This window comes from Mesocricetus auratus, unplaced genomic scaffold, assembly GCF_017639785.1.
Source record: "Mesocricetus auratus isolate SY011 unplaced genomic scaffold, BCM_Maur_2.0 Super-Scaffold_100030, whole genome shotgun sequence".
NCBI classification, from domain to species: Eukaryota; Metazoa; Chordata; class Mammalia; order Rodentia; family Cricetidae; genus Mesocricetus; species Mesocricetus auratus.
This window is the reverse complement of record NW_024429211.1, coordinates 4,014,261-4,040,515: the sequence shown is the minus strand read 5'-3', so window position 1 is coordinate 4,040,515 and position 26,255 is coordinate 4,014,261. Positions and strand designations below refer to the sequence as shown.

Genomic DNA, 26,255 nt, shown 5'->3' with positions numbered 1-26,255 from the left:
GGGCTTGCCACTTTGGAGAAACATCACTGTTGTCAAGAGGACCTACTACCTGGAGCTCAGATTGGCATAATTACAAGTCGATCACCGTCCTCAGAGACTTCTTGTCATCATTGATCCAGATAAGCCCTCTTTTAACTCATGTGTGTTTCCAATATGTCAAAAAGCTAGAATAGATAGTTTCTTGACTTTGAAATAAATCGTCATCACTGTGCAGCTGGCTTATGTCCAAGGTTCTGAATAGGGTTACTGAACAACAAACAGAAATAACATATAGTCTTCATCACTATAAAGCCCACATGTGGAGAAAAAAATGACCAACATTATTGCTAAAAAACAGAAAATTCCCATGAATTTTAGGGCACTGAATTTGAAATAGTGAAAATAGGTATTACAAAAAATAGATAAAATCCTAATAAAATTTAAAAACATCAATAATGGAAAAAGACATCCTCTAATAAATAGTAATCAATGCTTACCTCTCCAACCTGAAGGGTTAGAGACAACTGCAACTATAACCTGCAACAAAATAGAAATAAAAATTCATTGATTGTAGTTTTGTCAAGACTACTGTGTTAACTTAATTACATAGAGCAAGTTGTCCACAAACACAGTGATTATAGGGGGTATGTAGCAAAAATACATTTTGTCAGACTTCCTTTATACCTGGGGTAAGATGATAATGAGAATGTGTTAATATAAAGGAGGCCAAAAGCTCTGTGTGATATTTCTGTCCATATTAAAGTATACGTAAGGCAGTAGTTCCTTTGGTATTGGGGTTATTACTTGGGGTTGTGCTGAAGCCAGGCACAGCGATGATGTACTAGATGTCATTAACACAGATATTTTAAAATATTTGCATGTATATATGGAGGTAAGGATTTATTCTATGAAAGAGGCGTTTTCAATAGGAGCATAAAAATATACTGCAACCTTGAATCCAATGATGGTTCATGTGTGAGATCTGTGTACCAGAGCACTATATTATGGAAAGTTTCTCTGTTGGGATTCCTTTCCAAAAACAATTATTATGCGCACATATTCATTCTACACATGTTATTGCTGCTAAAGACTTCCTTTCATGGTCACTCAGTGAAACATAAAAACATTATTATTTCCTCCTCATTTGGATGAATTTCAATGAATCTGAATATAGGGTTTGTGCTTGATCAGTGTGACAACTAAGAAAAAGAATGTTTCTCTTTCAATCTCTAAGTTAAGTGTGCAATTATGGAGGTCTGTGTAATCATAGGAGTATCCTCTGGATGCATGTATCTGAGTGAGGTTCTTTGTGCAATTCAGCATTGTGTCTGATTGGAACAGAAAATTTGTGAGTATGCAAAATTCTCTTCAATAAGTTAACACAATACAAAAAAATTAAGGTTCATTCTTCCCAACTTTTCTGACAAACACCTCTCTTGTGAAATGCATCTCATATTAAAAGAAAAAAGAATATTCTCTATATGTTACCATAAGAGTAAAATGTTGGTGCTTTTTCTGTCACAGCGTGGAAGTGGATTGAAATGGTGTCAGAGTGGTGAGATAGCTCCTGCCTTCATGATATGTTCAATTTTAACTACAAATTAGCAAATATTCTAGCAAAATTGAAGATTATATCCCATTGCTGATAATTGGGTCAGGAGTTTCAAACTGTGATTTCTGATATGCTGCTAAATAATGGTTGAATTCAATCCTACAATCTCTTCTTTATCACCAATTTGGGAAAGTCACAAGGCAGGGATCTGTAGATACTTAGTTACGATTTCCTGCTTTCTTTACATTTAGTTCTACATTTCAGTCTGGCATTACTCAATGGCTTAAAAATGTACTGTACATGTTGTTGCTGTTGGTATAACACATAGTGTAAAAAAAGTGATGAATCAAATTATAAGACACATTTGTGACACACAAAAATATCATTACCATAAAATTTGGGAGACAAAGCCAGTCTGCACAGTTATCTCTTATTCTTCAAAATAGAAGAGTGCTAGCCACTTTTGGGGAAACATCACTTTTGTCAAGAGGACCTCCCAACTGGAGCTCAGAGTGGCATAGGTCAGGTCGATCAGCGTCCTCAGAGACATGTTGTCATCATCGATCCAGATGAGCCCTCTTTTAACATACGTGTGTTTCCAATGCAATGGTTACTCTGGAATAGCTTGTGGCATTGACTTTGAAATGAATGGTCACAACTGGGCAGCTGGCTTATAGCTAAAGTTCTAAATATAGTTACAAACTACATACAGAATTAACACAATAGGTTTCAGCATTTTAAAACACGTGAGCAGAAAAAATTCATGTCTAATTCACAATCATTATTGCTAGGAAAAAGAATATTGACATCATTTTTATGGTACTAAAGTTCAAATATTGAATGCCTTATAAACATAAAAATGAAAAAATCACAAAAATAAAAATACACATCAGGAATGTAAAAATAATTCCTCTAGTGAATATTAGTCAATGCTTATATCTCCAGCCTGAAAGGTAAGAGGCATTTGCAATTCCAACCTGAGGCAAAACAGAAAAAAATTTCATTGATTTGATAGAGCATGTTGTCCTCAAACACAGAGATTACAGGGCATTTATGACAAACATACATTTGTTCTGACTTCCTCCATAACTCTGGTAAGATGATAATGAGAATAGGTTAAAGAAAGGAGGCCCAAGGCTGTTTTTTATATTTCTGTTAATATTATAATACAAGTAACGCACTATTTCCTTTGGTTTATACCATAACTGGGTTTATTGCATAGGTTGGTTATGAATCCTTGCACAGAAACCACATTCAAGTTGTCATTCCTAATGCATATATTTTACAAAATATTCTGCAATTTGATATGTAAATGAGAAGGTAAGTTTTTATTCTATGAAAGGAAGGCATTTTCTTAAGTACATCAAATGTGCACTGCAAACTTGTATTCCAATGATGGTTACTGTGTGAAAAATGTTTAGATTAGCACTAGACTACGACAAGGATCTCTATTGAGGTTCCTGTCTTTAAAAATTGCTATGTTCACATAATTATTCTAAAAATGTCATTGCTATAACAGTCTTCCTTTAATGGTGTCTCCATGACGCATAAAGAAATTATTCTTTCATTTTTATTTTGATGAATTTCAATGAATCTGATATTAGGGTTTGTGTTTGATTAGTGTGACAATTGAGAAACGGAGTCTGTCTGCTTACTTCTCTAAGGTTAGTGTGCAACTATCTTGTTCCGGCTAGTAATGGGAGTGTTCTCCAGATGCATGTATCTGAATGAAGTTCTTTGTGCAAGTTGGCTTGTATCATTTTGGAATAGAAAATATTTGAGTATGCAATATGATCTTCATTAAATACAGACTTTATAAAATTGTAATATCTTTCTTCCCAACTTTTTGACAAACACTTCTCTTATGCTGGGTACCTCATATTCAAAAAAGGAAAATATTCTCCATATGTTACAATGAAAGTAAAATGTTGGTGCTTATTCTGTCACAATGAGGATGTGGATAGACGTTGTCCATGGATGGTGAAATGGCTGCTGCCATCAAGGTATGTACAATTTTTACTACAGAATAAAAAATATGCTAGCATCATGGGAAATTATATCGCATTGTGGTAATTGGAGGAAGGAGTAACAAACTGTCATCTCTGAAAATTTCAGTGATAGTGGCAGGGAATACTTGAATCTCCTCTTGTTTTCCCCAATTTTGGAAAGTCATAGAGAATTGCCATGAGATCTTTAGTTATGATTTCACTGCTTCCACATATTTTAGTTCTTTAATTCTATTGGGCCTTTGTAAATGATTTAAAAACTTGCTGGATAGTTTTTTTGTTAGTACAATTGTTAGTGTAACATAAAGTGATGTATCAAATTCTGAGACAATTTTGCTACACCAAAAAATGTTGTTCACATAAAATTTGGGAGAATAAGCCATTCTGCACAGTTATCGCTTCTACTTCAAAATTGAAGAGTGGTTGCCACTTCGGGGAAACATCACTGTTGTCAAGAGGACCTACCATCTGGAGATCAGATTGGCATAGTTACAAGTTGATCACCATTTTCAGAGACTTCTTGTCATCATTGATCCAGATAAGCCCTCTTTTTTTAAAATTTCAAATACTTATATTTGACAAAATACATAAAAATACTTAAAATCAAAATTGAAAAAAGTAACCATAATATGAGTCTTACTCTGGAATGTTATATACAAAATGACAGGCTTCATGATGCAGATCAAATAAGAGTTTTACATTCCAAACAAGAGTTCCAGTGTACTACACTGTACCTAACACCGAGATTCTAGCAACTGGATAAGCCTTCTTTTAATTCATGTGTGCTTCCAATATAACAGAATGCAAGAGTAGATAGTGGCTTTGACTTTGAAATTAATTGTCATCACTGAGCAGCTGGCTTTTTTCTCATGTTCTAAATAGAGTTGCTGAACACATAGGTTTTATCACCTTAAGGAATACATGAGCAAAAAAACAATCCATGTCTAATTGGCCAGCATTGTCCCTAAAAAAAGGAAGTTCACATGGATTTTATGGCACTAAATTTGAAATATTGAAAATAGGTATCACAAAAATAAATAAAATCCTAAAATAATTAAGAAAACATCAATAATGTAAAAAAACATCTTCTAATAAATAGTAATCAATGCACGCCTCCAACTTGAAAGGTAAGAGGCCATTGCAATTACAACCTGCAACCAAATAGAAATAAAGAATACACTGACTGGAATTTTGTTCAGACTACTGTGTCTTGCTTAATTGGATAGAGAAACCTGTCCACAATCACAGGGATTATAGGGGATATATAGCAAAATACATTTTGTCTCCCTCCTTACCTGGGGTAAGATGATAATGAGAATGTGTTAATAGAAAGGAGGCCAGAAGCTTTTTGTGATATTTCTGTCAATACCATACTGTAGGTAAGGCTGCAGTTCCTTTGGTATGTATCTTCCCTGGGTTTATTGCTTGGTGTGACACTGAAGCCTCACAGAGCAATGGGGTTCAAGATGCCAAGCATAATACAAATATTTTAAAATATTTTGTTATTTGACATGCATATGTGGAGGTAACAATTTATTCTATGAAAGAAGGCATTTTCAATAAGAACATGAAAACTGTACTGCAAACATGATTTATTCCAATGATGGATGTGTGAGAACTGTGTAACATAGCACTAGATTATGGCAAGGTTCTCTTTTACGATTCCTTTTTTTAAAAAATATTTTTATGTGCACATATTCATTCTACAAATGTAATTGCCACTAAAGATTTCCTTTCATGGTCACTCAGTGAAACATAAACACATTATTATTTCCTCCTTATTTGGAAGAATTTAAATGAATCTGAGTATAGGGTTTGTGCTTAATCAGTGTGACAACTAAGAAACAGATTGTGTCTCTTTCGATCTCTAAGTCAAGTGTGCAACTACTGAGGTCTGCGTAATCATGGGAGTGTTCTCTGGATGCATGTATCTGAGAGAAGTTCTCTGTGCAATTCTGCATTTTATCTGATTGGATTGGAAAAAGTATGAGCATGCAAAAATCTCTTCATTAAATTAACACAATAAAAAATTAAAGATCATTCTTCCCAACTTTTGTGACAGCAGCAGAAAAAAATATTCACATCTAATTTCCAAGCATTATTCCTAGGAAAGAGTATATTGACATGAATTTTATGGGACTAAATTTGAAATGTTGAAGTCGGTATTAACAAAAAAAGAAAATGAAATCCTAAAATAATAAAAATATACATCAAGAATGGAAAAATTCCTCTAATAAATATTAGTCAGTGCTTACCTCTCCAGCTCGAAACTTAAGAGTCATTTGCAATTCCAAATTACAGCAAAACAGAAATAAAAAATACATTGTTTGGAAGTTTGTCCTGACTACAGTTTCTAGCTTAATTTTATAGAGGAAGGTGTTCTCAAACACAGAGATTATAGGGCATTTATACCACACATATATTTGGGGTAAGTTGATAATGAGAATGTGGTAAGAGAACGGAATCCTGAGGCTGTTTGTTATATTTCTGTAAATATTAAAATTTAGGCACCATTTCCTTTGGTATGTACCATAAATGGGTTTATTGCATAGGGTGGTGCTGAAGCCTTGCACAGCAACTACATTCAAAATACCTTTCCTAATGCGTATATTTTACATAATATTCTGCAATTTGACATGTAAATGAGAAGTTAAGTATTTATTCAATGTAAGGAAATTATTTTCTATAAGAATATCAAAAGTGCAATACAACCTTAAATTCCAATGATGGTTTCTGTGTGAGAAATGTGTAGATTAGCACCAAACTTAGGCAAAGTTCTCTATTGAGGTTCCTTTCATTAAAAATTGCTATGTTCACGTATTCATTCTACAAATGTCATTGCGATTAAAATTTCCTTAACTAGTGTCTCAATGAAACAAAAAAATATTCTTTAATATTTATTTGCTCAGTTATCTCCTGTGCTTTAAAATGCAAATGAGCCAGTTACTTTGGATAAGCATCACAGTTATCAAGTGGAACTTCCCATCTGGAGCACAGATTGGCATAGTTACAAGTCGATCAACATCCTCAGAAATTTGTTGTCATCATCATTCCAGGTAAGCCCTCTTTTAATGTGTGCTTACAATGGAATGGCAAAGTTGGAATAGCTATTGCATTTGACTATGAAATGAATGGTCAAAAATGTGTAGCTGGCTTATTGCTCAGGTTCTTAATAGAGATTCTGAACACATAAAAATTAACACATAGGCTTCATCATCTTAAAGCAAACATCAGCAGAAAAAATGTCCCATGCCTTATTTGCCAGCATTATTCCTAAGAAACAGAAAATTGGCATGGGTTTTATGTGGCTAAATTTGAAATGTTGAAGTCGGTATTAAAAAAACATCAATAAGGGAAAATAATCCTCTAATAAATATTAATCAATGCTTACCTCTCCAGTCTGTAAGGTAAGACACCATTGTAATTCTAACCTGCAACAAAGTAGAAAAAAATAATACTTTGATTTGAATTTTGTATGGACTACAGTGTCTAGATTAATTGGATACATCAAGTTGGACAAAAATCACAAATATTATAGGGCATTTATACCAAACATACATTTGGTCTGGCTTCCTCCATAAAAGGGATAAGATAATAATGAGAATGTGCTAAGAGAAAGGAGGCCTGAAACTTTTTGTGATATTTTTGTCAGTATTATACTGAAAGTAAGGCACTAGTTCCTTTGGCATGTATCATCACTGGTATTGTCGAATTGGATGTTGTGAAAGCCTTGCAGAGCAACCGCATTCTAGATGCCATTCCTAATACAGAAATTTTAAAAATTATTCTGTAATTTGACTTGTAAATGAGAGGGCAAGAATTTATTCTATTACCAGGCAGTGGTGGCGCATGCCTTTAATCCCAGCACTGGGGAGGCCAAGGCAGGAAGATCTCTGTGAGTTCGAGGCTGGGCTGGACCGACAGCCTCCAAAACAACACAGAGAAACCTTGTCTCATAAAAACCAAAAAAAGAATGTATTCTATCAAGGGAAGGCATTTTCTATAAGAACTTAAGAAGTGCACTGCAACATTGAATTCCCATGATGGTATCTGTGTGTGAAATATGTACATTAGCACTAGACAATGGCTAGGTTCTCTATTGAGGTTCCGTTTCATTAAAAATGTTATGTGTACATAATCATTTTACACATGTCATGGTGTCTCAGTGAAACATAGGAGAGACCACCTCGAATGCCCATTCCTGATAATGAACTTGATGTCTATAACCATCCTGGAGCCTTCATCCAGTGACTGATGGAAGCAGAGGCAAACACCCACAGTTAAACACTGAACTGAACCTAAGGAACCCAGTGAAAGAGAGAGAGGAGCAATGAGCAAATTGGCAAAGAATGGGCTGGCAAAACCAGCAGAGACTGCTGATCCGAACAGGGAAGAGCTCTTGTACCCAGACTGAGAGCTGGGAGGCCAGCATGGGACTGATCCAGACCCCCTGAATGTGAGAGTCAGTGAGGAGGCCTGGGCAACCTATGGGGTCCTGAGCAGTGGATCAGTGTTTATCCCTGTAATACAAACAGACATCGTGTGTCCATAACACAAAGCGGGATGCTCTCTCAGCCTGGACTCTTAAGGGAGTACCTGGACCCTACCCTGTGTGAAATGACAGACTCTAGATATCCCCTATGTGGAAGGAATTGGCGATAGGGTGGGAGGCTGGGGGGTATGGTGAGGGGTGCGGGAGGAGGGGAGGGAGAGGGAGCAGGTATTGACATGTAAAACAAGCTATTTAAAATTAAAATAAAAATAAAAGCCAAAAAAATTATTCTTTCATTTTATTTGGAAGAATCTCAATGAAACTCCGTATAGGGTTTTTGTTACATCAGTGTGGCAATTGAGAAACAGAGTGTGTCTGCTTCTGTCCCTAAGATCTGTATGCAACCACCTCGGAATGTGTACTCAAGGGAAAGTTCTCCAGATACATGGATCTGAGTGAAGTTCTTTTTGCAAATTGGAATTGTAATTGTTTCAAACAGTAATTTTGTGAGTCTGCAATATTCTCTTAATTAAAATTCACACATTATAAAATTTGATCATCACTATTCCCAACTTTTCTGACAAACAATTCTCTTGTGCTGTGTAGCTCATATTAAAAAAACAATATTCTCCATATGTAACCATGATAGCCACTTTGTGGAAGCATCACTTTTGTCAAAAGGGCCTCACATCTGGAACTCAGATTGACATAGCGATGAGTTGATCAGCATCCTCAGAGACTTGTTATCATCATTGATCCAGATAAGCACTCATTTAACTCATTTGTCTTTTCAATGCAATGGGTAAGCAGGGAAAGCTATTGGCTTTGATTTTGAAATGAATGGTCATGACAGTGGAGCTGACTATTGCTCAGTTTCTGAATAGATTTACTGAAACACATACAGAATTAACAGATAGGCTTCATCATCTTAATACATACATAAGCAAAAATATGATTCATGTCTAATTTGCCAGCATTATTCCTAAGAAAGTGAAAATTCAAATGGATTTTGTGTGTCTAAATTTGAAACATTGAAGTAGGTAATAACAAAAATAGATAAAATCCTTAAAAATTTTTAAAAAACATCACAAATGGAAAAAGATATCCTCTCATAAATACTAATCAATGCTTACATATCCAGCTTGATAGGTAAGAGGCCATTGCATTTCCAACCTGCAACAAAATAGAAATACAAAATACATTGATTAGAATTTTGTTCTGATTATAGTGTCTAGCTTGATGGATAGAGGAAGTTGACCACAAACACAGAGATTATAGAGCATTTATACCAAACATACATTTGGTCTGACTTCCTCTGTACTTGGGGTAAGATGATAATTAGAATGTTTTAACAGAAAGGAGGCCAGAAGCTCATTGTTATATTTCTGTCAATATTATAGTTCAAGTAAGGCACTGGTTCCTTTTGTGTGTATCATCACTTGGTTTATTGTTTAGGGCGGTGCTGTAGCCTTGCACACTAACCGACTTCCTGATGCCATTCCTAATGCATATTTTTAACAAAATATTCAGCAATTTGACATGTAAATAAGAAAGGTAATAATTTATTCTATGGCAGGAAGGCGTTTTCTGTAAGTGCATGAAAAGTACACTGCAAACTTGAATTCCCATGATGGTTTCTGTGTGTAAAATGTGTACATTAGCACTAGAATATGGCAATGTTCTCTATTGACATACCTTTTCATTAAAAATTGTTATGTGTATGTATTCATTCTACACATGTTATTGCTCCTAAAGACTTCCTTTCATTGTGTCTCAGTGAAATACAAAAAAATTATTCTTTCACATTTATTTGGATGAATTTCAATGTTTCTTAGTATAGGGATTGTGTTATATCACTGAGACAACTTAGAAACAGAGTGAGTCTACTTCATTCTCTAAGGTCTGTGTGAAATAAACTAGGTGTATGTAATCAAGGGAGTGTTCTCCAGATGCATGGATCTGAGTGAAGTTCTTTGTGCAATTCTGCATTGTATTTGTTTATTACTGAAAAGGTATGAATATGCAATATGCTTTTCATTAAATTCACATGGTATAAAACATTAAAGATCATTCTTCCCAACTTTTCTGACCAAAAATTCTCTTGTGCTGTGTAGCTCATATTCAGAAAATAACAATATTCTCCATCTGTTATCATGATAGTGAAATTTTAGTGGTCATTCTGTCACAAAGTGGTATTGGGTTATTTGGTTGTCTGGATGGTGAGATGGCCACTGCCATCAAAATATGTGCAATTTAAACTACAGAATATCTAATATTCTAGCAACATGGAAAATATGTCCCATTGCTCATGATTGGGGGAAAGAAGAGCAAAATGTGGTCTCTGAAATGCTTGGACCTAATTGCAAGGAATCCTACAATTCTCTTTTCACAGGGCTGGGCCATTGAAATGCACAGTTATGATTTCAGTGTTTCTACAGATTTTAATTATTTATTTTAATTTGGCATTAATCAATGACTTAAAAACTTGCTGAACAGTTTGTCTCTGTTAGTATTATAGTTAGTCTATCATAAAGTGATGTATCAAATTATAAGAAATGTTTGCCACACAAATATATTTTTCCCATATTTGGGAGACAAACAAGTCTGCACAGTTATCTCTTATGTTTCAAAATGAAATAGTGCTAGCCACTTTTTGGAAACATCACTTTTGTCAAGAGGACCTCTCATCATGAGATTAGAATGGCATAATTTAGAGTCGATCAGTGTCCTCAGAGACTTGTTGTCATCATGGATCCAGATAAGCCCTCTTTTATCTCCTGTGTGTTTCCATGCAATGGAAAAAGTGGAATAGCTTGTTTTTAATTTGAAATGAATGGTCACCACTGCATACTTGTCCTATTGCTCATGTTCTGAATAGTGATACTGATCCACATAAAAATTAACACATAGGCTTCATCAAGTTCAAGCAGACATGAGTAGAAAAAATGATCCATGACTAATTGGACAGCATTATTCCTAATAAAGAGAAAAATTACATGGTTTTTATGTGGCTAAATTTGAAATATTGCAGTCGGTTTTATCAAAAAATAGGTAAAAATCCTAAAAAAAATCTAAAAACACATCAATAAAGGAAGAAGACATCCTGTAAAACATACTAATCAATGCTTACCTCCCTAGCCTGAAAGGTAAGTGGCCATTGAAATTCCAACCTGCAACAAACTAGGATTAAAAAAATACATTGATTGGAATTTTGTCCAGACTGCAGAGTCTTGCTTAATTGGATAGAGCAAGTTGTCCTCAAACACAGAGATTATAGTGCATATATACTAAACATATATTTGTTTTGACTTCCTCCAATGTGGTGTAAGATGATAATTAGAATGTGCTCAGAGAAAGGAGGCCGGAAGACCTTTGAGATATTTCTGACAATATTATAGTGCAACTAAGTCACTAGTTCCTTTCGTGTGTATCATCACAGAGTTTATTGCATAGGGTTGTGCTGAAGCCTTGCACAGAACCTGCATTCTACACACCATTTCTAATTCAGATATTATGGAAAATATTCAGCAATTTGACAGGGAAATGAAAGGTAAGAATTTATTCTTGGAAGAATGGCATTTTCTATAAGAACATGAAAACTTCACTGCAACATAGAATAGCCATGATGGTTTCTCTGTGAGAACTGTGTACATTAGCGCTAGATTAATGCAAAATTCTCTAATGATGTTCTGTTTCAATAAAAATTCTTTTTTTAAAATTTTTTATCATTTTTTTTATTTTAAATAGCTTGTTTTACATGTCAATCCCAGTGCCCTCTCCCTCCCCTCCTTCTGCACTCCCCTTCCCCCCTCCCTCCCAACCTATTGCCAAATCCTTCCCCATAGGGGATATCTAGAGTCTGTCATTTTACTCTTGGTAGGGTCCAGGCACTCCCCTAAGAGTCCAGGCTGAGAGAGAATCTCTCTTTGTGCTATAGGCACACGAAGACAGTTTGTATACCAGGGATAGACACTGATCCACAGCTCAGGGCCGCATAGGTTGCCCAGGCCTTCTCACTGACATTCACATTTGGGGGGTCCAGATCAGTCCCATGCTGGCCTCCCCACTGTCGTTCTGGGGTCCAAGAGCTCTCCCCTGTTCAGTTCAGCTGTCTCTGCTGGTTTTGCCAGCCCATTCTTTGCCAATTTGCTCATCACACCTCTCTCTCTGTCACTGGGTTCCTTGGGTTCAGTTCAGTGTTTAACTGTAGGTGTTTGCCTCTGCTTCCATCAGTCACAGGATGAAGGCTCCTGGATGGTTATAGACATCAAGTTCATTATCAGAGATGGGCATTCGAGGTGGTCCCTCCACTATTGCTTAGCTTGTCAATTGGTGTTATCCCTTTAGATCACTCAAGGTCACTCTGGTGCCTGATCTGTCTTCGAACCTATGATTCCCTCTTCCCCCTATTTTACCCCCACCCCCTCAACTTCCTGTTCCCACTTGACCAACTCCCTTCCTCTTCACCCCCTCTCTTCTTCCCAGGTCCCACTCCCCCCCCTCACCGTGTTCCCCATCCATTCAGAGGATCTTGTCTCCATCCTCTTCTCTTGGGTACTATGCATATATGCCTGTATTTTAGGTACTTTCCTGTTTCCCAGACTCTCTATCAGTGGAAGTGCAGACTGGCACTATACTGATCCATGTCTAAAATCCATATATAAGTGAGTACATGCCATGTTTGTCTTTTTGCGAATGGGTTACCTCACTCAGGATGGTTTCTTCCAGTGCTATCCATTTCCCTGCGAATTTCAAGATTCCATTATTTTTTTCTGCTGAGTAATACTCCAGTGTGTAAATGTACCACATTTTCTCTATCCACTCTTCAGTTGAGGCGCATCTAGGTAGCTTCCAGGTTCTGGCTATTACAAACAATGCTGCTATGAACATAGTGGAGCAGATGCCCTTGTTGTATGAACCTGCCTCATTTGGATAAATGCCTAAGAGTGGAATTGCTGGGTCTAGCAGTAGATTAATTCCCATTTTCCTGAGGAATCTCCATACTGATTTCCAAAGAGGCTGTATGAGTCGGCACTCCCACTAGCAGTGGAGGAGTGTTCCTCTCTCTCCACATCCTCTCCAGCATAAATTGCCTTCGGTGTTTTTGATTCTAGCCATTCTGACAGGAGTAAGATGGTATCTCAGAGTTGTTTTGATTTGCATTTCCCTGATGGCTAAGAATGTTGAACACTTTCTCAAGTGTCTCTTGGCCATTTTAGCCTCCTCTACTGAGAATTCTCTATTTAGTTCTGTACCCCACCTTTCCAATGGATCCTTTGGTGTTTGGGAGACTTGTTTCTTGAGTTCTTTGTAAATTTTGGAGATTAGCACTCTGTCAGATGTAGGGTGAGTGAATATCTTTTCCCATTCTGTGGCCTGCCTTTTTGTCTTTTTGACTGTGTCCTTTGCCTTACAGAAGCTTTTTCGTTTCAGAAGGTCCCATTTGTTAATTGTCGATCTCAGTGCCTGTGCCACTGGTGTTATGTTTAGGAAATGGTCTCCTGTACCAACTCGTTGAATAATATCTCCCACTTTCTCTTCTAAAAGTTTCAGTGTGGCTGGATTCATGTTGAGATCTTTGATCCATTTGGACTTAAGTTTTGTACAAGGTGATAAACATGGATCTATCTGCATACCAGTAGCCAGTTATGCCAGCACCATTTGTTGAAGATGGTTTCTTTTTTCCATTGTACAGTTTTAGCTTCTTTGTCAAAAATCAAGTGTTCATAGGTGTGTGGGTTAAAATTAGAGCTTTCAATTCGGTTCCATTGGTCTACCTGCCTATTTTTGTGCCAATACCAAGCTGTTTTCGGGACTATACCTCTATAATAGAGCTTGAAGTCAGGTAAGGTGATGCCTCCTGAAGTTCCTTTATTGTATAGGGATGTTTTGGCTATCCTGGGCCTTTAGTTTTTCCATATAAAGTTGATTAATGTTCTTTCCAGGTCCTTGAAGAATTGTGATGGAATTTTGATAGGGATTGCAATGAATCTATAGACTACTTTTAGCAAGATTGCCATTTTTATTATGTTGATCCTACCAATCCAAGAGCATGGGAGATCTTTCCATTTTCTGGTATCTTCTTTGATTTCTTTCTTCAAAGACACAAAGTTCTTGATATACAGGTCTTTCACTTCCTTGGTTAACATTATCCCCAGATATTTGATGCTGTTTTTGGCTATTGTAAAGGGTGATGTTTCTCTGATTTCTTTCTCAGTCACTTCATCATCTGTATATAATAGGGCCACTGATTTTTTTGAGTTTACCTTGTATCCTGCCACATTGCTGAAGGTGTTTATCTGCTCTAGGACTAACCTTGCGGAGTTTTTTGGGTCACTTATGTAAACTATCATATCATCTGCAAATAGTGAAAGTTTGACTTCTACTTTTCCTATTTGTATCCCCTTTATTTCCTTTTGTTGTATTATTGCTGTAGCTAGAATTCAAGTACAATACTGAAGAGATATGGAGAGAGTGGACAGCATTGTCTTGTTCCTGATTTTAGAGAAATTGCTTTGAGTTTCTCTCCATTTAGGTTGATGTTAGCTGTTGGTTTACTGTATATTGCTTTTATTATATTCAGGTACGTTCCTGTTATCCGTGATCTCTCTAGGACCTTTATCATGAAGGGGTGCTGGATTTTGTCAAAGGCTTTTTCAGCATCTAGTGAGATGATCATTTGGGTTTTCTTTTGCAGATTGTTAATATGGTGGATTACATTGATAGATTTTCTAATGTTGAACCATCACTGCATTCCTGGGATGGAGCCTACTTGATCATGGTGGATGATTTTTCTGATGTGTTCTTGTATCCGGTTTGCGAGTATTGTATTGAGTATTTTTCCATCAATGTTCATGAGGGAAATTGGTCTATAGTTCTCTTTCTTAGTTGTGTCTTTCTGTGGCTTGGGTATCAAGGTAATTGTAGCCTCGTAGATAGAGTTTGGTAGTAAGCCTCCTGCTTCTATTGTGTGGAATCCTTTAAGGAGTATTGGAATTAGCTCTTCTTTGAATTTCTGGTAGATTTCTGCACTGAAGCCATCTGGGCCTGGGCTTTTTATGTTTGGGAGACTTTTGATGACTGCTTCTATTTCATTAGGGGTTATAGGTCTGTTTAGATTGTTTATCTGTTCTTCATTTAGTTTTGGCAAGTGATATCTATCCAGGAAATTGTCCATTTCCTTTAAATTTTCAAATTTTGTGGAGTACAGATTTTCAAAGTATGCCCTGATGATTCTCTTGATTTCCTCAGAGTCCGTTGTTATGTCCCCTTTTTCATCCCTGATTTTGTTAATTATCATGCTCTCTCTCTTTCTTTTGGTTAGTTTGGACAGAGGTGTGTCTATTTTGTTGATTTTCTCAAAGAACCAACTCTTTGTTTCATTGATTCTTCTCAGTGTTTTCCTGGTTTCTACTTGGTTGATTTCAGCCCTCAATTTGATTATTTCCTGGCGTCTGCTCCTCCTGGGGGAGTTTGCTTCTTTATGTTATAGAACATTCAGCTGTGCTATTAATTCTCTAGTATGACTGTTCTCCAGTATTTTCATGTGGGCACTTAGTGCTATAAACTTTCCTCTCAGCACTACTTTCAAAGTGTCCCATAAGTTTGTGTATGTTGTGTCTTCATTCTCATTGAAATCGAGGAAGTCTTTAATTTCTTTTTTTATTTGTTCCTTTACCCAGGGATGGTGCAATTGTGCATTGTTCAATCTCCATGAGTTTGTAGGGTTTCTGCGATTTGTGTTATTGTTGAATTCTAAAGTTAATGCATGGTGGTCTGATAAGATGCAGGGGGTTATTCCAATTTTTTTGTATCTGTGGAGATTTGCTATGTTTCCTATTATGTGGTAAATTTTAGAGAAGGTTCCATGTGGTGCCGAGAAGAAGGTATATCCCTTTGTATTTGGGTGGAATGTTCTATAGATGTCTGTTAAACCCAGTTGGGGCATAACTTCTATTAATTCTTTTGTTTCTTTGTTAAGTTTCTGTCTGGAGGTCCTGTCTAGCGGTTAGAGCGGAGTGTTGAAGTCTCCTACTATTAGTGTGTGAGATTTTATGTGTATTTTGAGCTTTAGTAATGTTTCTTTCATGAATGTATGTGCCTTTGTATTTGGGGCATAAATGTTTAAAATTGAGACTTCGTCTTGATGTATTTTTCCTTTGATGAATATGAAGTGCCCTTCTTCATCTCTTTTGATTGATTTTTATTTGAAGTCTAATCTCTTAGATATTAGGATTGCTATGCCGCTTTTTTCTTGGGGCCATTTGATTGGAAGATTTTCCCAACCCTTTACTCTGAGATCACGTCTGTCTTTGATGTTGAGATGTGTTTCTTGTATGCAGCAGAAGGAAGGGTTCTGTCTTCGTATCCATTCTGCTAGTCTTTGTCTTTTTATAGGCAAGTTGAGGCCGTTGACATTGAGGGATATTAATGACCATTGATTGGTGTTCCTTGTTTGTGCTTGATTTATTGTTAGTGAAGTTATTTTGTGTAGTTTCTACTCCCTTTTTCTTTTGGTGTTTTGTAAAGTATGATTATATATTGCCTGTGCCTTTTAAGAATGTAGTTATCTTCCTTGGCTTTAGTTTTTCCTTCTAGCATTTTCTGTAGAGCTGGATTCATGGATACGTATTGTTTAAATCTGGCTTTGTCATGGAATATTTTGTTTTCTCCATCTATGGTAATTGAGAGCTTTGCTGGATATAGTAGTCTGGGCTCGCATCCTTGTTCCCTTAGCGTTTGTAGGACATCTGACCAGGATCTTCTGGCTTTCATCGTTTCCATTGAGAAGTCAGGTGTAATTCGGATAGGTCTGCCTTTGTATGTTACTTGGCCTTTTTCTTTAGCTGCTCTTAATATTTTCTCTTTACTCTGTAGGTTTGATGTTTTGATTATTATCTTGCGAGGTGACTTCTTTTTCTGGTCAAGCCTATTTGGTGTTCTGTAAGATTCTTGTACTTTCATAGGCATATCTTTCTTTAGTTTAGGGAAGTTTTCTTCTATGATTTTGTTGAATATGTTTTCTGTACCTTTAAGTTGAATTTCTTCACCTTCTTCTATGCCTATTATTCTCAGGTTTGGCTTCTTCATGGTGTCCCATATTTCCTGGATATTTTGTGTTAAGGATTTGTTGGCTTTGAGGTTTTCTTTGGTTGACGACTCTATATCCTCTAATGAGTCTTCAACACCTGAGATTCTCTCTTCTATCTCTTGTATTCTATTGGTGATACTTGCATCTGTAGTTCCAGATTGCTTACCGAGCTTTTCTATTTCCAGCATCCCTTCATTCTGTGTTTTCTTTATCGTCTCTATTTCAGCTTTCAATCCTTCAACTGTTTGAGCTGTTTCCTTAATATTTTTGGTTGTTTTTTCTTGGTGATCTTTAGATTCTTTGAGAGATTTGTTTATTTCTTAAATTTCCCCCCCATTTCATGGACTTTTTGTTTCTTTTTTCTTCTATTTCTTTAAGGGATTTCCTCGTTTCTTCTTTGAGGGTCTCCATCATCTTCATTAAATAATTTTTAAGGTCTGTCTCCTCTTTTTCATCTATGTAGTTCTTTTCAGGTCTTGCTGGTGTTGGATCCCTGGATTCTGTTGGGGTCATGTTGGTGTTTCTATTGCTGAATGATATCTTATTCTGTCTTCTTCCCATCTCTTCTTCCAGTGGGTGCTGGTGGGGTCTTTCCATCTCCACTGGCCTCCTTCCTTCCTGCAGCTGAAGCTGGGGATGCTGAAGCTGGACTCGCTTGGGTGTGGTCTTGGAGGGGCTGATGTCTTTCCTGATGCAAGACTCACTGGGGGTTGGGGTCTTGGAGGGTCTGATTTATTTCCTGAAGCTAGACTCGCTGGGGTTGGGGTCTTGGAGGGGCTTATGTCTTTCCTGTGATGGTGGGTCTTCGGGATGCCGGGAGCGGCCCCCGAAAATCGAGGGGGATGGGTGATGGGCAGGTGGTCCCTGCCAGAGACCCAATCTCACCTGAAGCTGGACTCGCTGGGGTTGGGGTCTTGGAGGGGCCGGTGTCTTTCCTGTGTGGGCGGGTCTTCTGGATGCTGGGAGCGGCCCCCGAAGATCGAGGGGGATGGGTGATGGGCGGGCGGTCCCCACCGGAGACCCAATCTCACCTGAAGCTGTGCTTGCTGGGGTTGGGGTCTTGGAGGGGCTGGTGTCTTGATGTCTTTCCTGTGTGGGCTGGTCTTCTGGATGCCGGGAGCGGCCCCCGAAGATCGACAGGGATGGGTGATGGGCGGGTGGTCCCCGCCGGAGACCCTATCTCACCTGAAGCTGAACTAGCTGCTCATTAAAAATTCTTACGTGCACCACCACCGCACGGCCACATCTTTTAATTCTTTATTTCAATCTATCATTAGTCAGTGGCTTATAAACATGCTTGACATTTTGTTGATCTTAGTATTACAGTTAGGATAACCTAAAATGATTAATCAAATAATATAACACATTACCTACACAAAAATTGTTGTTCCCATAAATTTTGAGAGAGAAAGAAAGTCTGCATAGTTATCTCTTATGTTTCAAAAAGGAAGAGTTTTAGTCACTTTAGGGAAACATTACTGTTGTGAAGAGCACCTCCCATCTGGAGCTCATATTGGCATAATCATGAGTCACAGTCCTCAGAGACTTGTCATCATCGTTACAGACAAGCCCTCTCTGAACTCATGAGTGTTCACAAAACATTGGGAAAGCTAGAATAGCTGGTCACGTTGACTTTGAAATGAATGGTCATGACTGCTCCCTTTTTGCTCAGGTTCTAAGTAGAGGTATTGACCCACATACGTAATTATTGCATGAGGTCCCACATTATAAAGCATGCATGAGATGCAGAAAGATCAATGTCTAATTTCCCAGTGTTATTCCGAAGAAAGGGAAATTCACATAGCTTTTGTGGGGTTAAATTTAAATTCGGCTTTACACGAAAAATAGATAAAATGTTTAAAAAAAGGTAAGAAAGAAGACTGGATTGGTGAATCGCAGAGAAAGATCTTACCTCATCAAGGTGGAAATCTTGGACAATATCCTGATGGCTAAGAGGCCAAATTGGGGATTATCGAGACCCACTGAATGTGGATAGAAGTAAGGAGCCTTAGGCAATCTATGTGGATTTTGGGTAGAAGGACAATAGTTATCCCTGGCACACAAATGGACTTTGGGATCACATTCCACAATGAAGGATGCTTTCTTAATTTGGACACTTGTGGGAGGGCCTAGGATCTCCGTGGAACAAAGTGAAAAAATCTAGAGATCCCCCACGGAGGGTGTAAACTTCCCTGGGGAATGTAGTAGGGAGTGGGTGGGGTACTGGGGAAGCTAGGCGGTGTAGTGGGAGTAGAAGTGAAGGAGAGAGAACTGGGAATGACATGGAAAGCAAGCTTGTTTCTAATTTAAAAATATAATAAAAAGAGAAACTAATGACAAATAAACTAGTGCATATTTTATGTAATATTACATCATGTTAATTCATATATAGACATGAAAATTATTGTGAATGATAAAAAGAAGTTGAGAGTATAGTTCCTATGGTTGGGAGAATGGGAGGACAGGAGGAGAGAGAAATGGAATTGGTATGTAAAATAAAATTGATTTAAATAGAAATGTATAAAATTATAAAGCATAAAAGAAAAACATCAAGAATGGAAAAGGGCATCCTCTAATAAATTTTAAGAGGAAAACAAGTTTGTGGAATTCATGATAATATATTCATTAGGAGAGGTTGCTATATTCATCTTCCTCCTCCTCCTGATCTCCCTTATATTTCATACTCATTGCTGTGACTTAACCACTGAGGTTGTCCTGTGTCTCAAAATCCATTTTGGTCATTTCAGTTTGTCAAGCAACTGTTGGAAATTTTTAGAATCTGGCATTGTTTATCCTACTAACATCACCTTTCAAGGATGTGAATCTGATAAGTTGTCAAGAGTAATATCTGAAGCATTTTCAGTACAGGTCTTGTAGTTTGTGTGCTTCTGTCTGGATGCAGTCATTCTATGTTCAATTACCATGTTTTTATTATCCTCTGATTTCCAAAAGTTCAGTTGAAGGAACGCACAAATAGAAAAATTTTTATGTAAAAATAATTCTGGCTAAATTGTCTGCTCCTGATCCTTCCAAGTTTATCGTTATACTCCACTTTTGAGAAGAAGTCCAGTACTATATTACCTCAGGCCTTAAATTGTCAAATACAACTTATGAGTGCTTTTCAATAAAAATATACTCATAACCACCACTTTAACATGTAAAGAAAACAAATAATTAAAACTCTGAAAGAACATTGTCAGATATCACAGAAAGATGAATCAAAAAAATTGAATATTTTACTGTGTTTTCCGTACTCATGGGTATTCAGGTCAAATGTACCCCTTCATATTTCTTTGAATTAGGGAGCAGGAAATGTTGGGAGGATATGGGAATCTGTGAAACCAAGTTTAAAGAAGAATGATATAGTAAATCATGGGATGCTTTATGGTTTAAGATGGAATATTCACCCTAGAATACAAAGCATGTGATTAAGGTGGTTAAAAGAGGTAATTGACTATGCCATTCACACAGAAGGGTCTTTTCAATGAAGAAGCACACAGGAATCAGTAAAATTAGATGATCTTTTCCTTAACTTCACAAGCAAATTCCAGGCAATGTGAATTTGAATGCCAATGGACTGAAATGGGATAAATATGACTAAAATTGTACGATCAAAACATAAGGGCCTTCCTGTTCACCTATGACCTACACTCTCTTCCACTTCTCCCCCTCTCTAATTCCCAGGAAGGTTGACTGGGGGGTAGGAGGGGGAAGAGGGAATCATAGGTTAGAAGACAAATCAGGCACCATTGTGACCTCTAGTGTTCTAAATGGATGACACCAATTGACAAGCTAAGCAATAGTGTAGAGACCACCTCGAATGACCATTCCTGATAATGAACTTGATGTCTATAACCATCCTGGAGCCTTCATCCAGTGACTGATGGAAACAGAGGCAAACACCCACAGTGAAACACTGAACAGAACCCAAGGAACCCAGCGACAGAGAGATAGGAGCAATGAGCAATTTGGCAAAGAATGGGCTGGCAAAACCAGCAGAGCCAGCTGATACGAACAGGGGAGAGCTTTTGGACACCAGACCGGCAGCCAGGAGATCCAGGCCCCCTGAATGTGGGAGTCAGTGAGGAGGTCTAGGGTACCTATGTGGTCCTGAGCAGTGGATCAGTGTTTATCCCTCGAATACTAACAGACATCATGTGTTCATAACACAAAGAGGGTTGTTCTCTCTGCCTGGACTCTTAGGGACGTGCCTGGACCCTACCCTAAGTGAAATGACAGACTCTTTATCTCCCCTATGCGGAAGGAATTGGAAATATGGTGGGAGGATGGGGGGGATAGTGGGAGGGTGTGGGAAGAGGGAACTGGGATTGACATGTAAAACAAGCTATTTAAATTTTAAATAATAATAATAATAAAGAAAGTAAAAAAAACATATGGGACAACACAGGAAAATCATTGAAAAACTATTCCATGTACCACGGAAGTCACAGACCCCCTGGTTCTGAACTCACCTGTCATAGTAAGGAGTTATCTGCTCAACAGAAAAGGATTCAATGCTTATCACTCCCACCTGAACGACAAGAGGTATTTGCAGTTCTAACCTACAACAAAATAGCAATAAGAAATATCTTGAATGGAGTTTTGTCCATACTACAGTGTCTATCTTAAATTGATAGATATTGCTGTCTTAAATCACAGATATTATAGGGCATTTATACCAAGATATATTTAGTCTGAATTGCTCCATACTAGGTGTAAGATGATAAAGAGAATATTAATATTTCTGTCAATGTTATAGTACATGTAAGGCACGAGTTCATTTTGTGTGTATCATCACTGGTTTCATTGATTGGGAACATACTCAAGCCTTGCACAGAGACAGAGTCCAAGATGCCATTCCTATCACAGGTATTAAAAAATTTGGCAATTTGACATATAAATGAGAAGGTAAGAATTTACTCTATAAAAGGAAGGCATTTTCTATAAGGACATGAAAAGCGCACTGCAATCTTGAATCCCCATGATGTGTTTTGTGTGAGAAACATGTACATAAGCCCTAGGCTAGATCAAGGTTCTCTAATGAACTTCCTTTCCATTAAAAATTGATATTTACACATATTCATTTATCACCTGTCATGCTCCTAAAGAATTCCTTTCATGGTATATTAGTGATGGATGAATCTCAATGATTTTGAGTGCAGGGTTTCTGTTTCATCAGTGTGACAAATGAGAAATGGAGTATTTCTGCTTAATTCTTTATGGTTTGTGTGCAACTACCTAGGTCTGTGTAATCATGAGGTGTATCTCGAATGCATAGATATAAATGAAGTGCTTTGAGGATGTCCAAGTTGTATCTATTTGGAACCTGTAAAGTGTGAGTATACAATATGCTCTTCATTAAATTCACACAATATAAAGATTTAAGATCATTCATCCCAAATTTTCGTACATGCACTCGTCTTTTGCTGTGTACCTCATAGTCAAAAAAGCACAATAAACTCCTTATGTTACCATGAGAGTAAACTGTTGGTGCTAATTCTGTCACAATGTGGAAGTGGATTGAAGTAGTGTCTGGATGGTGAGATACCCGCTGCCATCAATATATGTTCAAAATAAATGACAGAATAGCTTACATTCTAGCAACATTGAAAATTATATTCTATTGCTAGTAACTGAACACAGGAACAGCAAACTGTGGTCTCTGAAATGCTCAGTAACAGTGGCAGGAAAACCTAAAAACACTTCATTTACTCAATTTTGGAAAGTAGAGAGCAGGGCCCTTGAGACTGCTTCCACAATTTTCAGCTCTTTATTTCAATCTGGCATTAGTCAATGGCTGAAAAACTTGATGGACAGTTTGTTGCTGTTAGAATTACAGTTAGTGTAACATAAAGCAATAAATCCAATTACAAGATGAGTTTGCCACACAAAAATAATTGTTACCATGAAATTTGGGAGACAAAGCCAGTCAGCACAGTAACTTTTATGCATCAAAATGGAAGACTGCTTGCCACTTTGGGGAAACATTACTGTTGTCAAGAGCACCTCCCATCTGGAATCTCAGATTGGCATAATTACAAGTAAATCACAGTCCTCAAAAACTTGGTGTTGTCATCGATCCAGAAAAGTCCTCTTCCAACTCATGTGTGTTTCCATGCAATGGGAAAACAGAAAAGTTAATGGATTTGACTTTGAATTTAATGGTCATGAATGTGCAGCTGGCTTATTGCACAGGATACAACAGAGTTAGTGAACCACATACTGAGTTAAAACATAGTCTTCATTATCTTAAAGCATACATGATCAGAAAAAATAATCCATGACTTATGGGCCACCGTTATTCCTAAGAAAGAAAAAATTCACATGGATTTTATGGAGCTAAATTTAAAATATTGATGACAGCTTTAACAAAAATAGACAAAATTCTAAAAAGAAGCACATCAATAAAGAAGAAGACATCCCGTGCAAGATATTAATCAGTGCTTACTTCCCCATCCTGAAAGGTAAATGGCCAATGCAATTCCAACCTGGAAAAAAAAGTAGAAATAACATCTGGTGCTCAGATTGGCAGAGTTATGAATCAATCACCATCCTCAGAGACTTGTTGACATCATTGATCATGATAAGTCCTCTTTCAACTCATGTGAGTTTCCAATATAATGGAAAACTGAAGTAGATAGTGGCTTTGAATTTGAAATAAATCGTCATCACTGTGCAGCTGGTTTATGTCTCAACTTCTGAATAGGGTTACTGAACCACAAAAAGAATTAATATATAGGCTTCATTAACTTAAAGCATACATGAGCAGAAAAAAAGGATGCATGTCTAATTGGCCATCGTTATTCCTCAAAAAGAGAAAATTCCCATGAATTTTATGGGAATAAATTTGAAACATTAAAAACAGGTATTACAAAAATAGACAACATCATAAAAAATTTAAAAACACATCAATAATAGAAAAAGACATTCTCTAATAAATAATAATCAAAGCTTACCTCTATAAACTGAAGGGTAAAAGGCAACTGCAGCAAAATAGAAAAAATCATTGATTGGAATTTTACCAGTCTACTGTATCTAGCTTAATTGGTTAGAACAAGTTATCCACAAACACAGAGATTATAGAGGATATATATCAGAAATACATTTTGTCTGACTTCCTCCATACCTGGTGTAAGATGATAATGACAATGTGTTAAGAGAAAGGAGGCCTGAAGCTCTTTGCAATATTTCTGACCATATTTTTGTATAGGTAAGGTAGTAGTTCCTTTGGTATGTATCTTCCCTGGGTTTATTGCTTTGTTTGGTGCTGAAGCCTCACACAGCAATGGCATTCTAGATGTCATTCATGATACAGATATTTTTAAATATTTGGTTATATGATATGTATGTATATGTTGAGGTAAGAATTTATTATATGAAAGAAGGCATTTTCAATAAGAAAATGACAAGTGTACTACAACCTTGAGTTCCAATAATGGTTTATTTGTGAGAACTGTGTGCCAAAGCACTAGATTATGGCAAGGTTCTCTATTGCGATTCCTTTCCAATAACAATTTTTATGTACACATATTCATTCTACACATGGCATTGCTCCTAAAGACTTCCCTTCATGGTCACTCAGTGAAATATAAAAACAGTATTATTTCCTTTTTTGTATGAATTTCAATAAATATGAGTACAGGGTTTGTATTTGATTGGTGTGACAACTGAGAAACAGAATATGTCTGTGTCAGTCTCAAAGATAATTGTGCAACTATGGAGGTCTGTGTAATCATGGGTTTGAATGTCTGAGTGAAGTTCTTTTTGCAATACGGCATTGTATCTGATTGGAGTGGAAAAGGTATGAGTATGACAAAATTCTCTTCACTACATTAACACAATATTAAAAAATTGAAGATAATTCTCAACTTTTCAAACAAACAATTCTTTTGGGAAATGCACCTTATATTCAAAAAAGAACAATATTCTAAATATGTTACCATGAGAGTAAAATACTGGGATTATTCTGGAGAACTGGATTGATGTGGTGTGTATATGACAAGAGGGCTGCTGCCATCATGATATGTTCAATTTTAACTACAGAATAGCACATATTCTAGCAAAATGGAAGACTACATCCCATTCCTGGTAATTACGTCAGGAGGTACAAAGTGTGGTTTCAGATGTGCTCGGTAATGATGGAGCACATTACACAAATCCTACAATTTCTTACTTTATTCCAATTTTGGATAGTTACACTGCATGCTCTGTAGATGCTCAGTTACCATTTCTCTGCTTCCACAACATTTACTTCTACATTTCAGTCTGGCATTAATCAGTCACTTAAAAATTTGATGGACACTTTGTTGCTGTTGGTATTACAGTTAGTTTAAAATAAATTGATGAATCAAATTATAAGACACTTTTGCCACACACAAAAAAATGGGTTACCATAAAATTTGGAAGATAAAGCCACTCTGCACATTTATTGCTTATGCTTCAAAATGGAACACTGCTATCCATTTTGGGGAAACATCACAGTTGTCAAGAGGACCACCCAACTGGAGCTCAGAGTGGCATAGGTCAGGTCGATCAGCGTCCTCAGAGACATGTTGTCATCATCGATCCAGATGAGCCCTCATTAACTCATGTGTGTTTCCAATGTAGGGGAAAGCTAGAATAAATAGTGGCTTTAACTTCGAAATAAATCGCCATCACTGTGCAGTTGGCTTATTTCATGTTCTGAATAGAGTTACTGAACCATATACAAAATTAACACATATGCTTCATCACCTTAAAGTACACAAAAGCAGAAAAAATGATCCAAGAATAATTTGAAAGCATTATTCTTAAAAATGATGAAATTCAAATGGCTGTTGTGGGACTAAATTTGAAATATTGAGAATCAATATTACAAAAAATAGATAAATTCCTAAAAAAATTTTAAAAACATCAATAATGGAAAAAGACATCCACTAATAAATAGTAATAAATTTATACCTCTGCAGCCTGAATGGTAAGATTCCATTGCAATTCCAACCTGCAACAAATAGAAATAAAAAATACTTTGATTGAAATGTTTTCCAGAGAGCATTGCCTACCTTAACTAGATGTAGCACATTGTCCTCAAAAATAGAGATTATTGAGCGTTTGTAGCAAAATTAATTTGTCTGACTTCCTCCATACCTGCGATAA

At 36.9% G+C, this 26,255-nt stretch overlaps 1 long non-coding RNA gene, 7 other non-coding genes and 1 pseudogene across 52 annotated transcripts in view; all 9 read right to left on the bottom strand.

Annotated features, from left to right (window-relative positions):
• Positions 1 to 51: 51 nt before the first annotated feature.
• On the bottom strand, positions 52 to 117 carry LOC121135005. Its single transcript, XR_005872198.1, has one exon. It is a non-coding gene; the product is annotated as a small nucleolar RNA SNORD109A (small nucleolar RNA).
• Positions 118 to 2,033: 1,916 nt separating this feature from the next.
• LOC121135027 lies at positions 2,034 to 2,098 on the bottom strand. Its single transcript, XR_005872220.1, has one exon. It is a non-coding gene; the product is annotated as a small nucleolar RNA SNORD109A (small nucleolar RNA).
• A 1,909-nt stretch (positions 2,099 to 4,007) lies between these two features.
• On the bottom strand, positions 4,008 to 4,073 carry LOC121135057. Its single transcript, XR_005872248.1, has one exon. It is a non-coding gene; the product is annotated as a small nucleolar RNA SNORD109A (small nucleolar RNA).
• Positions 4,074 to 6,525: 2,452 nt separating this feature from the next.
• On the bottom strand, positions 6,526 to 6,591 carry LOC121135018. Its single transcript, XR_005872211.1, has one exon. It is a non-coding gene; the product is annotated as a small nucleolar RNA SNORD109A (small nucleolar RNA).
• Positions 6,592 to 8,722: 2,131 nt separating this feature from the next.
• LOC121134998 lies at positions 8,723 to 8,788 on the bottom strand. The gene has a single exon (XR_005872191.1). It is a non-coding gene; the product is annotated as a small nucleolar RNA SNORD109A (small nucleolar RNA).
• Positions 8,789 to 9,157: 369 nt separating this feature from the next.
• Positions 9,158 to 26,255, bottom strand: part of LOC106022685 — a 216,861-nt gene continuing 199,763 nt past the window's right edge. For 44 of the 45 annotated variants that reach the window (XR_005871882.1, XR_005871887.1, XR_005871885.1 and 41 more), the window contains 4 exons: positions 26,061 to 26,100; positions 24,077 to 24,103; positions 21,593 to 21,682; positions 9,158 to 9,202 (listed from right to left, as the gene is read on the bottom strand). This is a non-coding gene — a long non-coding RNA (uncharacterized LOC106022685). The remainder of the gene's footprint in view (positions 9,203 to 21,592; positions 21,683 to 24,076; positions 24,104 to 26,060; positions 26,101 to 26,255) is intronic. The other variant, XR_005871858.1, reaches the window with a different exon arrangement.
• LOC121135045 lies at positions 10,707 to 10,785 on the bottom strand (annotated as a pseudogene).
• On the bottom strand, positions 23,636 to 23,701 carry LOC121135048. The gene has a single exon (XR_005872240.1). It is a non-coding gene; the product is annotated as a small nucleolar RNA SNORD109A (small nucleolar RNA).
• On the bottom strand, positions 25,624 to 25,688 carry LOC121135026. The gene has a single exon (XR_005872219.1). It is a non-coding gene; the product is annotated as a small nucleolar RNA SNORD109A (small nucleolar RNA).